The sequence below is a fragment of the Dasypus novemcinctus genome, chromosome 21, assembly GCF_030445035.2.
Source record: "Dasypus novemcinctus isolate mDasNov1 chromosome 21, mDasNov1.1.hap2, whole genome shotgun sequence".
In the NCBI taxonomy this organism is placed as follows: Eukaryota; Metazoa; Chordata; class Mammalia; order Cingulata; family Dasypodidae; genus Dasypus; species Dasypus novemcinctus.
This window is the reverse complement of record NC_080693.1, coordinates 238386-255586: the sequence shown is the minus strand read 5'-3', so window position 1 is coordinate 255586 and position 17201 is coordinate 238386. Positions and strand designations below refer to the sequence as shown.

General features: G+C 41.2%; 1 long non-coding RNA gene across 1 annotated transcript in view; it reads left to right on the top strand.

Annotated features, from left to right (window-relative positions):
- LOC111762069 (uncharacterized) overlaps positions 1-4265 on the top strand; it is a 37135-nt gene extending 32870 nt beyond the window's left edge. Inside the window, exons 4-5 of the long non-coding RNA XR_009182204.1 lie at positions 2815-3011; positions 4179-4265. This is a non-coding gene — a long non-coding RNA (uncharacterized lncRNA). The remainder of the gene's footprint in view (positions 1-2814; positions 3012-4178) is intronic.
- The last annotated feature ends 12936 nt before the right edge of the window (positions 4266-17201 follow it).

Below are 17201 nucleotides of genomic sequence, written 5' to 3'. Positions count from 1 at the left end.
TTGGTCCTTCAATATCCAGGGAATAGTGACCTAGTTGACACCCCCTCTCTAAGTATCCCTTCTATTGACCAGCAACAAAGCAAGACTCCTGCCTGGCTTCATCCTCCCCAATCACATGCAGGCACAAAAACTCGCAAATTAACAAGGATCCTTGGACTCACTTTGCTGCCATCTCATAGTAGATCATCCGATCAAAGTTGCTTGTGTGCTGCCACTCCTGCACGGCCCTCTGCAGTCCCTCATCCAGGGTCATGGTAGGCTTCTGACGGGCCAGTGATCGAAGCACTGGTCTAAAATTCCCCGTGTCAGTAATATTCTACATGCACCTTCTCCCACCCCTTCCTGATACTACCCAGCCAGCATCACCTGAACCCCATCACATCTATCCACCATTTGTCCCTTCATGATCTCCTTTCTATGTGGACCCTGTGATTTTAAGTGCATCTGCCTTGTACGATCCCTGACTGAATAGTGAATATCAATACAAGGATTCATTTCTGAAAGTCCAGCTCAATGAAATGATTGTTTTGGAATCTCTGACTTCCCTTTGTATCTTCAGTGGCACTGTGTAGTGGATGAACTGGGAGAGCACTTTACAAGGAGATTCTGGGCCTATTCCCAGGGGTCCAAAGCTAAGTAAACAACTTCCCAGGCGACTATTAGGTGATTAGTGCTTTGGAAAACAGAGCATCAGCATATGAAGAGGAGTTAATATGCAAAGCCAAGGGTTGTTAAAGCCCATGCCCATGGACAGCCATGGGCTGCCTCAAGATACAAAAGATCATGTTGCTGACTGCATTTGAGAGTTTGCTCCAAGAGTGTTCAAGAATGTGGGAGAATCATTAAGACTCTTAAGCTGGAAATTTGGGGGACTTCCTTGAATTCTTCCCTGGGGCAGGAGATATTTTTGGGAGGTCAAAAATTGAAAAGCATTGTGTAAATAAAAATTAAGTGTCTTGTTATTTGATATAGGCTCTATTGCGGTTGACACATAATTTTACTGGGCGCAGTGCAGAGCAGAGATAGATGGCAGTTCAGGGTGTGAAAAGAGGAAAATATTATCATCACGGTTCCTGCCTCACAGTCACAACAGCCCATGGTCTTGGGTCACATTGCTAATCATTTATTCACACTCTTTAATTAGGATAATTTTGCCTTTTGTGAGCTCTTGTGCTCTTCTTGTCCTGTCAAAATCTTAAAACGATAATATAAAAATTTTAAAAAGTAAGAATTACAATAAAAAGGAAAAAGACTAGTTATGTAATGTAGGAAAGCATGAGAAATTGTGCCTACGAAGTACTTTGTCTATTAGCTCATGTAAGCATCTCAGCAATACTCTGAAATAAATGGAATAAACCCTTACAGGTAAGGTTACCAAGTGAGGTAACCTCCAGGATTACAAATCGAGTTGGAGCCAAGTACTTCACAACTCTACAGTTTTTACCACCTCCCAGTTCTAACAGGAATTCTCCAGAACAATGTGTATGGGGGCAAAACTAGAGTTATTTGCCTGATCTCTGTGGATTTTGCTTTCTCGGGACAACACATGCTCAAGTCTTGTGCTGGAAGGTAGAGTGCAAGGGGAAAGGTGTGGTGTTTGTAGTCACACCTCAATTCAAATCATGGATCCTCACTCGATCACAGGACAGATCTTGGATTGTTAGTTTTTATATAAATGGTTACTAGGATAATGATACCAAAGTAGAGAATGGCTGGACCCCCAATAGAGGGAGGTATCAATTGAGATAAGACACCTGAAACTCAGTCATAAGCCAGAAATAGATCTTCTGTTCTCATGACCTACTGTCAAGAAATTCTGGAGGCATTAACCTGGGGTATCCATCCCCTAGTCCTCTCTATCTGAATGGTGCAAAACAGTCAAATGTGTCTCCAAGAGGAAGCCACTCACAGGAGAAAGCAGGAAAGAGCTTCAGCATCAGGGCTTAGGTGAATGTTCCTCCGGGCAAGGGACTTGAAGCACTGCCAACACCAGAAGTTCTGGTGAACACTCTTGGGCTTACAGGAGTCATCCTTGGACTGGGTGGAGGGAGGACCTGTGTCCATGGAGGCCCCCTGTGGCCTGAAGAAAGCATTCCCTGGAGGAATACTGGGGGCCAACTGGGCAACTCGTGATGGAGCTTGAGGAGGAAGGCCTGGGATCCAGCCTCCCTCAGCAGACTGGGTGCACCTCACAGCTGAGGCTGGGATCAAGGGCTCCAGAGCAGAGGCCCTCAAGATCCCAGGAGGGGCATGCTGAGCACCCCCACAGAGGATCCTTGAGTCACTTGAAATGTGGAGCATCTGAAGAAGGACAAAGGGCTGAGTAGGAGGGGGCTCTGCTGGTCCCTCTAGTTTTCTGATTTGAACAATGATCTTCTCACCTCCAGTACGAGTGGGGACAAGGCCCCCCTTTCCTGTCACGAGCTGTGGTCTGGGGAAAGCAGGCAGCAGCAGAGAGCTGCCAGGAAGGAAAGATGGGGGTAGGTGCTGCCCCCAGGGAGGTGGGGGTGGTGGGCCAGGAATGGGTGAAGGGATTGGCAGGGCAGTGCCAGGATACAGGGAGACTCCAGAGTTCATGGTCTTGTCTGGTCCCAGCAGTGGAGATGCTGTAGAGATAAGGAAATGGGTGAATTTAGAGGTCACAAAGGCAACACTTTTGAGGCTCTCAGGAGCTGTCCTTTACTCATTAGGAAATTGAGAGCTGGAAAAAGTGCTTATTAAAAATTTCTTCACCTACACAGCTCTGGATCTACCCAGGCATAACTAAGATAGTTTTCTCTTAAGCCAATCTTAATATTTACTCTTTCTTCTTAGCTCCCAAGAGGACATCAACCAGACCTTCCCAGTTCTGGTTACAGGAACAAGAAGAATGAAATATCAACTGAAGGCAAAACCAGAGAATAGCATCAAAAGCACCAATATCTGAATCTAAACTGTCACTGATAAATCACTAAAACTGAGTGATTATGAGTTTAACATGCTTGAGACGACACAGGACTGGAAAATTGCAGGTACCCTCCTCACAAGACCCCTGGAAGATCTAAAGTCATCACTTGTTTCATTTTTTTTTTTTTTTTAAGATTTATTTATTTATTTATTTAATTCCCCTCCCCTCCCCTGGTTGTCTGTTTTCTGTGTCTTTTTGCTGCGACTTGTTTCTTTGTCCGCTTCTGTTGTCGTCAGCGGCACGGGAAGTGTGGGTGGCAACATTCCTCAGCAGGTTGCACTTTCTTTCGCGCTGGGCGGCTCTCCTTACGGGTGCACTCCTTGCGCGTGGGGCTCCCCTTCGTGGGGGACACCCCTGTGTGGCACAGCACTCCTTGCGCGCATCAGCACTGCACATGGGCCAGCTCCACACGGGTCAAGTAGGCCCGGGGTTTGAACCATGGGCCTCCCATGTGGTAGATGGAAGCCCTAACCACTGGGCCAAAGTCTGTTTCCCTGTTTCTTGTTTTTGACTTGCTTTTCTTTTCATCTCTTCCCTAGTTTTTTCCCTATGCAAATTCAAGTTCCCATTCTCACTTTGAACTGGTTATGGGAAGATTCTCCCAGTTCCTTGCTTGTGCATTTGCAATAAATCACCTTCTCACTGAGAGACGTGTTTCTCCTTTGTGGTGCTGGAACAGGCATGCCGTTCTGTTGGAATGGCCATGCATACGTCAAGAGAATCAGAGCTATGAATTTCAAAACGTGAGCAGGGACATAGGTGGAGGAAATTCAGAATAGCTCCTGTCCCTCTAGTGATTTTAGGTTCTAGAACTCCAGATCAGGATTTTCCCATAAGAGAACTTGCTACCATTCAGTGAGGCTCCCAGAATTCTGAGTGCTAAGGAGAAAGAAGCATGTGCTATCAGGACAGCCCCTCTCTGAGGGAATCGCTACCAGAAATTCAGCCAGACTCAATACTTGGTGAAGGCATTCAGTCAGCCTCTTGACCAAAGAGCTGGTGTCAAGGAATTCTTTGGAAAAAAATACCCCTCAGCATGCTTACGAGCAGATAAGGGATGTTCTTTTGGGTAAGTTCTAGGCAGCACAAGGGAGTTATAAAGGTGGAAAATTCTTAAGATTATGTTCTGCATCGTCTCTTCAGACTGTTACCAATACTACTATTACTTCTAGTACTATTAGTGATAAAGTAACATATACCTAATTGTATCTCTTCTCCTTCCCCTCTTCAGAAAGAAACCACCCATCATTGAGGGTTTTACTGAAAACAAATAGCAGCCACTATCTATTCCATGACCATGAAGTATTCATGGACTATGAGCAACATGTTCACCTCAACTTTAAAATGAAGAACTGAGGGTTCACCATGAGGAATTAGATAAGATGAATTGGTTGAACACCTGAGTTTAAAGAAAAAGTCATAAAATCCAGGTAAACCCAATCTCTAAAACTAGCTGAAGTTACCACAAGTGCCCTGGAAACACTGAATGAAAGAAAACATTCACCAGGAGTGAAAGCAAAAGGCCTCTGGGCTGGTAGGAGCTTAGAGGCTCTTGGCTGGGACAGTTAGAGTAACTTCCAGGCTGCCTCACAGACAGGATATTTCTCTGCTGACTTCGCCATGATAAACTCTACCAAAAAGTTTTTTTACGTTAGACCATTGATTCTAACTGTCCCCATAGGATCTCATTTACTCCAGGTCATATTCTTCCAGTAAAATCATAAGTTCCCAGGTGCCTGAAGTAATGACAAAGGGTGGAGACAAGCCTCTCTACACTACCACACAATGTAAACCTGCTACCATTTAATACACTTGTTATGTGGCTTTTTTCTAGAGAGAAACTCTTTCTGCATCCAAACTTTCTCATACCTATTGTAACCCTCTCACATATCTAAGGAGACCCCTTCCTCAACTCTAAGTCTTGGCTTTCCAACCTACCCCACCAATTTCCAGGTGAGAGGTTCTTGGTGGAGTCCAGTGATTTCTCCTTCCTCGAGATTCATCTCAAATCTTGTTCCAAGAAGATGGGCCAAATTTGAATTTCTATGGATTTGAAGGATATCAGGGGCCCTGATAACACACCACCTTATCCTAAGTGCTTACCTTTTGAAGTCACCTCGGTACAGTTGGACACTGACTACCGCTATCTGACAATCTCTAACAAAGATTCAATTCTATGCCCTTAGAGTGAACCGCTGCCAACAGATTCTCAGGAATCCACCGAAAGGGTAGAGAAGTTTGAATCTCAACAGGACTAGAATGGAGCACTCAGACATTCTACAGGGGGGAGGGGCAGAGGGCAGGTGGGCTTGAAGTGGGGGAGGGTAGAACTTCATCCAGGACTCTGAAAGGGGAAATTGCAGGTGGTCCCTTCAAAGTATAATGGGACAGCACAATTATTATGGACTTTGTTAGAGCAATTTATTGGTTTGTGGTAAAATTCAGGTAAAAGGAAGGGGTTGATTTTATTTTCAAGAGCAGAACCAATTATTTCCATAAGAAACCCACTTTATATTTATAAACACAGGTTATCATGTAAAGATCTAAAAGTAGAAATTTGGAATGACTGTGTGAACATTAGAAAAATCATATTTTGGAGCAAAGAAAATTGCAAGGGATAAAGAGCAACATTTCAATATAAAAAAAAGTTCAATTCATCAAGACTATATATTGTTTAATTCAAACCACGAAAAACTGAACCCCTGGTTTGCTGCCTGCCCTGAAGAATTTGGACTTATTCATTGCCATGGTTGCATGAGGCAATTTTATAAAACCTCAAACTATTTACAGATATCCTCTGTTGGTTTTGTTTCCCTAGAGAATCTGACTAATATGGGCCTCTATACAATTTTCATTTTTGGAACCTTTATTTGATCATGGGGACTTCATAATCTAAATCTCTTTTCTTCTCTCCTGAAAAATTCTCTAATATCTATTTTCTCACTGTGGTACCAGTTCATATTTGTTTCTGAATACATGGGTGAATCTCACCAAGGATGACTTGAATTTGCCATGGTTACTTGGGGAATGTTTGAATTAACCAAGGACAACCATTTGAGGTGTGCACTTGAAAAAGAAGCTCCTGGTCTTCAACAAATTAGGGAGTGCATCATTTGATTGATATTCAGAAGTTCTAAAAGGCTTAGTGATTCAAAAATAGCATCTTTAAAAGATTCCTTATAGTGTGCTCATGGTAGAAAAAAATAAGTTTTAACCTAACGAAAGAGAATCAAAATTTGATTTCAACAGTACTTGCATTTTGTATAAATTGCCAACTTTAAGATAGAGTCTAAGATCTGTTGATACCTTAAAACCTTAGGCTTATGTTAAATCGAGCTTTCATGGTGCAGAAGTTTGATTTAATTGATGAATTCAAAAAAGAAATATTGGATTAGGCTTGTAATCTGATCTGTACCTGGGCATGATTGAGTGATGATTAGGGCTTTGATTGGACCACATCATTAGGCCATTGGGTCTCCATCCCTTGGTGGGTGGGGATTCACAGATAAAAGGCATGGCAAAGGACAGAGTTGGAGTTTTGATATGAGGGTTTTTACGTTAGAGTTTGATGCTGAAGCCTTAAGCTGGCGCCCTGTGAAGTAAACTCACAGAAGAAAGAGAAGCCAGCACAGGGAAGAGAGGAATGCTGAGCCCAGGAAGAAGCAAGCCCTTGGAAGAAAGGAACCTTGAACCCAGAGAGAAACAAGACCCTGAAAGGGAGGTACCCAGGAAGCCTGAACCCTCGCAGCCATCAGCAGCCATCTTGCTCCAAATAGACTTTGGTGAGGCAAGTAACTTATGCTTATGGCCTGGTATATGCAAGCTCCTACCCCAAATAAATACCTTTTATAAAAGCCAACCAATTTCTGACATTTTGCATCAGCACCCCTTTGGTTGACTAATACACATGGTATGCAGGATATGGTTTTGTAGAGAAAATAGAATAGTTCTTTCTTAAAGCAAAATCATTGGCTATTGCAAAATTTTAAAAAGAGAAAAATGCAGGATAAAAACTGAAAGGAAAGTTGCAAATGGTTTACAGAAAAATAATTTTGTTTTTCATGGTTATTGCTGGATAAGACATAATGGATTTTCCAATAAGATTTTTATAAACAGCATATACATGCAAATTTGAGATTTGTTTTTTTCCCTGTTAAAACGATAGCATTTTCTGGGATTATTGTTCTGCCTTTAGTAGGTGGTTGAAAGAAGTTTTATTTGCCTTATGAGTAATTGGCCTAGAAGGCATTTATTATGTTTCTTATCACAACAATTCACTGCCCAGCCTGTAGTCTTTAATATGAATGCAATTCTTAAAAGAATCAAGTCATCTTCCTTTTTTAAAAACTATTTACTCCTCTTCCTCTCCCCCCACTCTGCTATTTTTGCTGTGTATGTCCATTCGCTGTGTGATCTTCTGCATCTATTTCTCTTTTGGTCTTTTCTTCATTTTTTTCTCCTCTAGGACTCAACAGTACTTGATCCTGGGGACCACTAATGTGGAGAGAGGTTTGATGTCAATTGTGCCACCTCAGTTCCTGGTCTCTGCTGTGCTTCACTTTGACATTCCCCTTCATGTCTCTTTTGTTGCATCATCATCTTTCTGTGGTACTCACTTGCATGGGCACTGGCACACTCTGCAGGCACTGACTCACCATGTGGGCACTGGCTGATCATGTGGGGCATGCTTCTTCTTCTTCTTTTTCAACAGGAGGTCCCAGGGATCAAACCCAGGTCCTACTATATGGTAGGTGGAAGCCCTATGAGTTGAGGCACATCTGCTTCCGCTCATCTCCCTTTTAAAATATCTATTTTTGTAAAGGATCATACTACCTCCAGAATATTGTTTTTTTTTTATTCATTTTTTAAAAAAATATTACATTAAAAAAATATGAGGTTCCCATTCACCCCCACTGCCTCCACCCCACCAATCCCCCCACAGTAACACTCTCCCCCATCATCATGACACATTCATTGCATCTAGTGAGTACATCTCTGGGCATCGCTGCACCCCATGGCCAATGGTCAACACCATAGCCCATACTCTCCCACATTCCATCCAGTGGGACATGGGAGGACATACAATGTTTAGCAATTGTCCCTGCAGCACCACCCAGGACAACTCCAAGTCCCAAGAATGCCTCCACATCTTATCTCTTCCTCCCATTCCCCTCACCCAGCAGGCACCAAGGCCACTTTTTCCACACCAGTGCCACATTTTCTCGATTATTAACCATAACAGTTCATGAATAGAATATCATTAAGTCCACTCTAATCCCTACTGTATTCCTCCTTCCTGTGGACCTTGGCTTGGTTGTGTCCATTCCACATTATTGAGCTTCTCTTCACAAGAGCCCTAGATCACAGTAATTCATATATACAATATTCATTACTCCCACATATCCATTATAAAACCTTTACCCTTCCACAGTGATAATCTTTTAACTTATTCATATCATATTTACTGAAACTGATGTACAGATATTGAGACAATAGCTTTCAAACAAGGTAACATTTGTGTTTACATTGTGGTTTATACTTTAGGCTATCCAGTTTTCTAAATTTTTTAGTTATCCTATGTTTTACATTATGGTTTATATTATTAGTCTGTCATCCCCTATATGTTTTTGGTGAAATATTACATGTTTTATATCCATCCTTGGTTACTCTTGTGAAACACTTCTTTTGCCCTCACAGTTACTTTGGTTCTATGTATTCAATATCTATTTCCCCCTCCCCTTAGGGCCCACAGTGACAGTCATCTTCATTTCTTGAGGAGCCATGTTCAGAGATTCTTGCAACAGTGTTGAGGGCTTGTCATGCTCAACTGCCCTAATGCCCTGGGAGCCACCCTTTCTCTTGAGACATACAGTTCCCTCTATTTGATGGCATTAGTCATCCCCAGGATGTGGGTCTACCTTCACTCTCATTATATGGGTCTCTACCCAATGGTATAAGCCACTCTGGCAAAATGAGCATTCAGATATTCCGTAGGAGTCTGTCCTGCATCAGATTATCCCCTTTGAGTTTCTTAAACAGGTAACTTTCCTAATTATATTTTGAAAAGGTTTTCTCAGCATTATACTCTCAACCAACACCTGACAATCTCCTTTGTTCGTATGTTGCCCCACCCTCCCCCCAATTTCTTGGGCAATATTACCCATCCGCCCATCCCTAGCCCCGCTCAAACATGCAAAGCCCCACCCAAAGGTACCCCTATTTTATCCCTTCCTTGTACACATACTTACCTCCAGCTTATCATAGATTTCACCCACGTAGATGTCAGCTTACATCCTTCCTCTACCCCCCAATTTCCTGTAAGCCTATCTTCCAGTCTCTAGCTCTCTGACGCAGCTTGCTTATTTCATATCATTGAGGTCATGTAGTATTTCCCCTTCAATGCCTGGGTTGCTTCACTCAACATAAGGTTCTCAAGATTCATCCATGTTATCACGTGTGTTTGTAGTGTACTTGTTCTTAAAGCCGAGTAGTATTCCATTGTATGTATATACCACATTTTATTGATCCACTCATCTGTTGATCAGCATTTGGGTTGATTCCAACTTTTGGCGATAGTGAACAATACTGCTCTGAACACTGGTGTGCATATATCTGTTTGTGTTCTTGTTTTCAGTTCTGCTGGGTATATACCCAGCCATGGTATTGCTGGGTCATATGGCAAATCTATGTTTAGTTTTTTGAGAAACCGCCAATCTGTCCTCCAGAATGGTTGGATCCTTCTGCATTCCCACCAGCAGTGGATGAGTGTTCCCATTTCTTCACATCCTCTCCAGCATTTGTATTCTTCTGTTTTTTTCATACATGCCAATCTTATGGGAGTAATATGGTGTCTCATTGTAGTTTTGATTTGCATTTCCCTGATAGCTAAAGATTTGGAGCACTTTTTCATATGCTTTTTAGCCATTTGTATTTCTTCTTTGGAGAAAGTGTCTGTTTAAATCTTTTTCCCATTTTTTAAATGGATTGTTTATCTTTTTATTTTCAAGATAAAGGAGTTCCTTATATATGCAAGTTATAAGTCTCTTATCAGATATATGTTGGCCAAATATTTTCTCCCATTGTGTAGGTTCCCTTTTACTTTCTTGACAAACTCCTTTGAGGTGCAGAAGGCTTTAATTTTGAGGAACTCCCATTTATCTATTTGTTCTTTTGCTGCTCGTGCTTTTGGTGTGATGTTCATGAAGCCATTCTTGTAGATGTCTCCCTCCACTGCTTTCCAAGGTCTTTATGGTCTTGGCTCTTATATTTAGGCCTTTGATCCATCTTGAGTTGATCTTTGTATAAGGTGTGAGATGGTAATCCTCTTTCATTCTTCTACATATGGATATCCAGTTCTCCAGGCACCGTTTGTTGAATAGGCTGTTCTCTCCCAGTTGATAGGGTTTGGTGGCTTTATTGAATATTATATGGCTATATATATGAGGTTCTATATCAGAACTTTCAATTTGATTCCATTGGTCTGTGTGTTTCTCCTTATGCCAATACCATGCTGTTTTCACTACTGTAGCTTTGTAGTATGTTTTGAAGTCAAGTAGTGTGATTCCTCCAATTTCATTTTTCTTTTTCAATATGTCTTTCGCTATTCTGGGCCTCTTTCTTTTCCAAATAAATTTCATAGTTTTTCTAATTCCTTAAAGAAGGCTGTGTTGATCTTTATTGGGATTGCATTGAATGTGTAGATCAGCTTTGGTAAGATAGACATCTTAATAATATTTAGTCTTCCTATCCATGAACAGGGAATATTTTTCCATTTATTTAGGTCTTCTCTGATTTCCTTGAACAGCCTTGTATAGTTCTTGGTGTATAAGTTTTTTACATCTTTAGTTAAATTTATTCCTAAATATTTGATTTTTTTATTTACTATTGTGAATGTTATTTTTTTCTTGATTTCCTCCTGATCTTGCTCATTATTGGTGTACAGAAATGCTACTGATTTTTGCACATTGATCTTATAACCTGCGACTTTACTAAACTCATTTATGAGTTCTAGAAGCTTTGTCATAGACCTCTCAGGGTTTTCTATGTATAGGATCATGTCATCTGCAAATAATGAAATTTTGACTTCTTCCTTTCCAATTTGAATGCCTTTTATGTCTGATTCTTGCCTCAGTGCTCAAGCAAGTACTTCTAAGACAATGTTAAATAGAAGGGGAGAGAGTGGGCATCCTTGTCTTGTTCCTGATTTTAGAGGGAAGGATTTTAGGATTTCTCCATTGTAAACGATGTTGGCTGTAGGTTTTTCATATATACTCTTTATCATGTTCAAAAACTTTCTTTGTATTCTGATCTTTTGGAGTGTTTTTATCAAGAAAGGGTGCTGTATTTTGTCAAATGCTTTTTCTGCATCTATAGATATAATCATGTGATTTTTTTCTTCAATCTCTTTATATGGTGTATTACATTGATTGATTTTCTTATGTTGAACCATCCTTGCATACCTGGAATGAACTCCACTTGGTCGTCGTTTATAAATTTAATGTGTTGTTGAATACGATTAGCAAGTATTTTGTTAAGTCTAGGTTCATTAGAGAAATTGGTCTGTAATTTTCCTTTCTTGTGGTGTCTTTGTTTGGCTTTGGTATTAGGGTAATGTTGGCATCATAGAAGGAGTTCAGCAATGTTCCTTCTGTTTTGATTTTTTGCAAGAGTTTCAGCAGGATTGGTGTTCTTTCTGGAATGTTTTGTAGAATTCACCTGTGTAGCTGTCTGGCCCAGGGCTCTTCTTAGTTGGGAGGTTTTTATTTATTTATTTTTTTTTTAAGATTTATTTATTTATTTAAGATCCCCCCCTCCCCTGGTTGTCTGTTCTTGGTGTCTTTTTGCTGCGTCTTGTTTCTTTGTCCGCTTCTGTTGTCAGCGGCATGGGAAGTGTGGGCGGCGCCATTCCTCGGCAGGCTGCTCTTTCTTTTCACGCTGGGCGGCTTTCCTCAGGGGCGCACTCCTTGCACGTGGGGCTCCCCTACGCGGGGGACACCCTTGCGTGGCACGGCACTCCTTGCGCGCATCAGCACTGCGCATGGGCCAGCTCCACACAGGTCAAGGAGGCCCGGGGTTTGAACCGCGGACCTCCCATATGGTAGACGGACGCCCTAACCACTGGGCCAAAGTCCGTTTCCCAGTTGGGAGGTTTTTAATGACTGATTCTATCTCTTTCCTTGTGATTGGTTTGTTGAGATCATCAATTTCTTCTTTCAGCAATATAGGCTGCTTATGTGTTTCTAGGAATCTGTCCATTTCCTCTGAATTGTCATTTTTGTTGGAATATAGTTTTTCAAAGTATCCTCTTATGATAGTCTTTATTTCTGTGAGGTCAGTGGTGATATCGCCTTTCTCATTTTTTATTTTGTGTTTTTGCATCTTCTCTCTTTTTTTCTTTGTTAGTCTCGCTAAGGGTTTGTCAAATTTATTGATCTTCTCAATGAACCAGCTCTTGGTCTTGTTTATCTTTTCAAGTGCTTTCTTATTTTCTATTTCATTTAGTTTTGCTCTTATCTTTGTTATTTCTTTCTTTCTTCTTCCTGTGGGGTTACTTTGTTGTTTTTTTACTAATTCCTCCAAATGTGCAGTTAGTTCTTCAATTTTTGCTCTTTCTTCTTTTTTGATGTATGAATTTATGGCTATAAATTTCCCTCTCAGTACTGCTTTTGCTGCATCCCATAAATTTTGGTATGTTGTGTTATCATTATCATTTGTTTCAAGGTAGTCATTGATTTCTTTTGAGATTTCCTCTTTGACCCACTGTTTTTCTAAGAGTGTGCTGTTTAATTTCCATATCTTGGTGTGAAACCTGGGTCTCTGGCCCTTGCAGATTTCCAGCTTCACTCTACTGTGGTCAGAGATATTATTTTGTATGATTTAGATCTTTCTGAATTCATCGAGCCTTTCTTTGTGATCTAGCATATGGTCTATCTTGGAGAATGATCCATGTGCACTTGAGAAAAACGTATATCCTGCTGTGTTTGGGTGTAATGATCTGTATATGTCTATTAGATCCAGCTCCTCTAATATACTGTTGAAATATTTTATTTCTTTAGTGATTCTCTTTTGAGATGTTCTGTCCAGAGTTGATAGTGGTGTATTAAAATCCCCCACTATAATTGTAGATGCATCTATTCTTTCACTTAGTTTTTCCAGTGTTTGCCTCACATATTTAGAGGTGCCTTGTTAGGAGCATAAATATTTATGATTGTTCATTCTTCTTGACAGATTGTCCCTTTCACTAATATGTAGTATCCTTCTTTGTCTATCACAATTGCTTCGCACTTAAAGTCTATTTTGTCTGATATTAATATAGCTACTCCTGCCTTTTTTTGGTTATTGTTTGCTTGTAAGATTGTTTTCCAACCATTCACTTTCAGGCTCCATGAATCTCTGGGTCTACGATGTGTCTCTTGTAGACAGCATATAGATGGGTCATATTTCCTTATCCAATGTCCCAGTTTGAATCTTTTGATAGGTGAGTTTAATCTGTTGACATTCAGTGTTATTACTTTCAAGGAATTATTTATGTTAGCCATATTTTGATTGGACTTGTGTTTGTCATATTTTGTTTTTGTTTTTTTCTCTCTTTTTGTCTTTTTTGTTTCTCTTACACTCTCCTCCAACTCTGCCTGTCCTGTTTTTTCCTTTCTTCCTGCAGAACTCACTTTAGAATTTCTTGAAGGGGAGGTTTCTTGTTGGCATACTCTTTCAATTTGTGTTTATCTGTGAATATTTGGAACTCTCCATCTTCTTTGAATGCTAGTTTAGCTGGATAGAGTATTCTTGGTTGGAAATTTTTTTCTTTTAGTTCCTTGACTATATCATACCACTGCCTTCTTGCCTCCATGGTTTCAGATGTGAAATCAGCACTTAATCTTATGGAGCTTCCCTTGTATGTGATGGTTTTCTTTTCTCTTGCTGCTTTTAGAATTTTCTCTTTGTCTTGAGCGTTGGATAATTTGACAAGTATATGACTTGGGGTGGGCCTGTTGGGGTTTATGATGTTTGGAGTGCATTATGCTTCTTCGATATGTACATCTGTTTCTTTCAGTAGATTTGGGACGTTTTCAGCCATTATTTCCTGCAACACTCCTTCTGACACCTTTCCCTTCTCTTCTCCTTCTGGGATGCCTACAATATGTATGTCTGTGCATTTTGCATTGTCGTTCAGGTCCCTAAGTCCTAGCTGGATTTTTTCTATCTTTTTATCGATCAATTCTACTATCTGTTTGATTTCCGATGTACTGTCTTCCACATCGCTAATTCTTTCCTCTGCCTCTTCTAGTCTGCTGATATTTGCTGCAAGTGTATTTTTGACTTCTTGATCTGTGGTGTTCATTCCCATCATATCTGTTATCTTTTTGCGTATGTCTGCAATTTCCTCTCCAAGTGTTGTCTTCATATTGGGAACCTCTTCCTTTACTTCTTAAATTTGTCTCTGATATACATTCTGAGATCTTTAATTACTTGTGTGAAGTTCTGCTCCCCTTCCTGGTTTTTAGTTTGTTCATTGGATTCAACCATGTTTTCCTGATTACTGGTTTGGTTTGTAGTTTTTTGTTGCTGTCTGGTCATCATTTTATCTTGACGGGTTTAATCAGTTCCTTAGCTTCTTTGTCTAGTCTTGGGGGATTAATTAGCTATTGTTTTTGCGTAAGTGTTATATCCTCTCTTTGTCACTTTGTTCTTCTTATTCTAATTTCTTTTTGCTGGCTGCGTTCAGTTTGAAGTAAAGTATTAGGCCAGGGAAAGGCAATTGTGTAAGAAAGGAAAATGTTGAATGGGGACCTCATATTTTTTTAATGTAATATTTTTTAAAAAATAAATAAATAAAATAAAATTTAAAAATAAAGAAAGGAAAATGTGAAAAGTAGTATTGGTAATAAATGTTAACAGAGCAACAATATGAGATCTGGGAGGATGGATATTAGTTTCATGTAAATTGTGTAGAGTTATAGCAGTAAGTAGAGTACCTTAGTCAACTGAATATGGGAGGAATATCATATGAATTAAAAAGCTAGTGTTTTCGTGAGAGAGGGAAAGAGAAAAGAAAGACAATAGTTTCAAGAGTGGATAAAAGACAGAAAACAAAACAAAGGTATTAGAAATTAAAAGTTAGACAATTTGGGGATCAAAGAAAGGGAGGTGGGATATAGGAGAGACAGTAGATGATGGAGGATATCAAGATGTGGTGGAGGGAAACGGACTTTGGCCCAGTGGTTGGGGCATCCGTCTACCACATGGGAGGTCCGCGGTTCAGGCCCCGGGCCTCCTTGACCCGTGTGGAGCTGGCCCATGAGCAGTGCTGATGTGCGCAAGGAGTGCCCTGCTACACAGGGGTGTCCCCCGCATAGGGGAGCCCCACGTGCAAGGAGTGCACCCATAAGGAGAGCTGCCCAGCGCAAAGGAGGGAGCAGCCTGCCGAGGAATGGCACCACCCATGCTTCCCATGCCGCTGATGACAATAGAAGCAGACAAAGAAACAAGACACAGCAAAAAGACACAGAAAACAGACAATCGGGGGAGGGGAGGGGAATTAAATAAATAAAAATCTTTAAAAAAAAAAAAAAAGATGTGGTGCAAAGGGGATAGTGTAGGTAGCCAAAATCAGTTCTTACAGAAATGAGGCAATGGAGAATGAGGAAACCCAGCAAATGTGAGGTGTTCCCTGCAGCACCTATTGTATAATTAAGATAAAATAAAGAAGAAAATGAGGGACAAGAGGAAAAAAAAGGGAAGAAAGAAAGAAAAAGGGGAGGGTGGGGAAAGAAAAGGGAGGGGAACAAGTAAGTAAAAGAAAAGAAGATATAGAACAACAACAGCAACAACAACAAAAAACCCTAAATAAATGAAAAAAAAAAAAGACCTTGGGGGATACAGTGGGAGAAAAGATTAGGAGATAATGCCATATTAGCAACCAGGACAATAAAAAATAAAAATAAAAATAAAAAAAACTCAAATGTTGAGGGCTAGGACAATCAAGGACCTCAGATGGACCTCAGGGCATGGTGGATTCAGGGATGGAAAGTCTGTGATATTCCAGACTCAAGAGGTATGAATCTCTGGGGTGTGGGCCACCAGGGTTTAGGGGACCCAGACCTGGCAACCTCAAATCCGGTTAACAGGGAGCCTGGGAGCACCACAGTGCAACACAGCCTTCAGGGATCCCCACAGCTGGGTGCCAGCCCTATGGGGGAGGTCACATCCACAAACTCTGACCCACAGGTCAGGAACCCACAATTCCCCCTCTCACTAGGGTTTCTTCTGTGGCTGTATCACCAATTCGACTTCAGGACACCTCCCACCCTACGAGCCCCCAAAACAGCCAGCTGGGGGCGCCTCTACACTGCAGCCAATTTAAGGACCCTGCAGATCAGCAGCCAGGCCCAGGGGATGGGACTCCAGCCAGAAGCGCCGATATCAGTGTCAGAAATGGAAAATCCCACGCCTCGCAAAAGATTTCCTTATTCAGCTTCCAGATGCCTCCCACCCTGCAAGCCCCTGAAACAGCCTCCTGGTGACGTCTCTTCACTGCAAGCAATACAAGGTTGCTGCAGATTGGCAGCCAGGCCCAGGGGCCAGGGCTCCAGCCAGAAGTGCTATTATTCATGTCAGAAATAAAAAATTCCCCGCCTCACAAAATACTCCATCTGCCTCACCAAATTGGTTTCCGAAGGCCCCCTGCCCTGCAAGCCCCTGAATAGCCTGCTCAGGGCTTATGAATTCCACAGCACCGCAGAGCCTCCAGGAATTGCTGCCACAGTGCTGGTGCCACAGTGCCACCCGCCCCAAGTGGGAGCATCCTGCATGCAGCCCCTAACTCCGTGTAAGAGAACCTCAATTTTATCTTTTACATGAATCTTCTCCATTACCTTCCCACCAAATTGATGTCCAGACACCTCCTACCCTGCAAAATCCTGAAACAGCCTGGTCCTGAAGAATTTCTAATGCTGCCCAGCTGCTTCTTTGCAGGAGAGACTATAAGGTGCACTCACTCAGCCACCATCTTGCCCCACCTCTCCAGAATATTGTTTTAATCTTTCATTGTCACTTTGGTTAAATAAGGAGCTGAGTCTTGTTCATGGTGACCTATGACCTTATTTCATATACATTACAAACCTCCTGGCAATTTTGACATTTGCATTCCCTCAACCAAATCCTAAGTATGTCTCCTTGATCAAAGATTTCTGCTGGGGTCCCAGAAAATAAAAAATCATTAATTTTTTACCTTATAAAAAGAGAAATTTTAAAA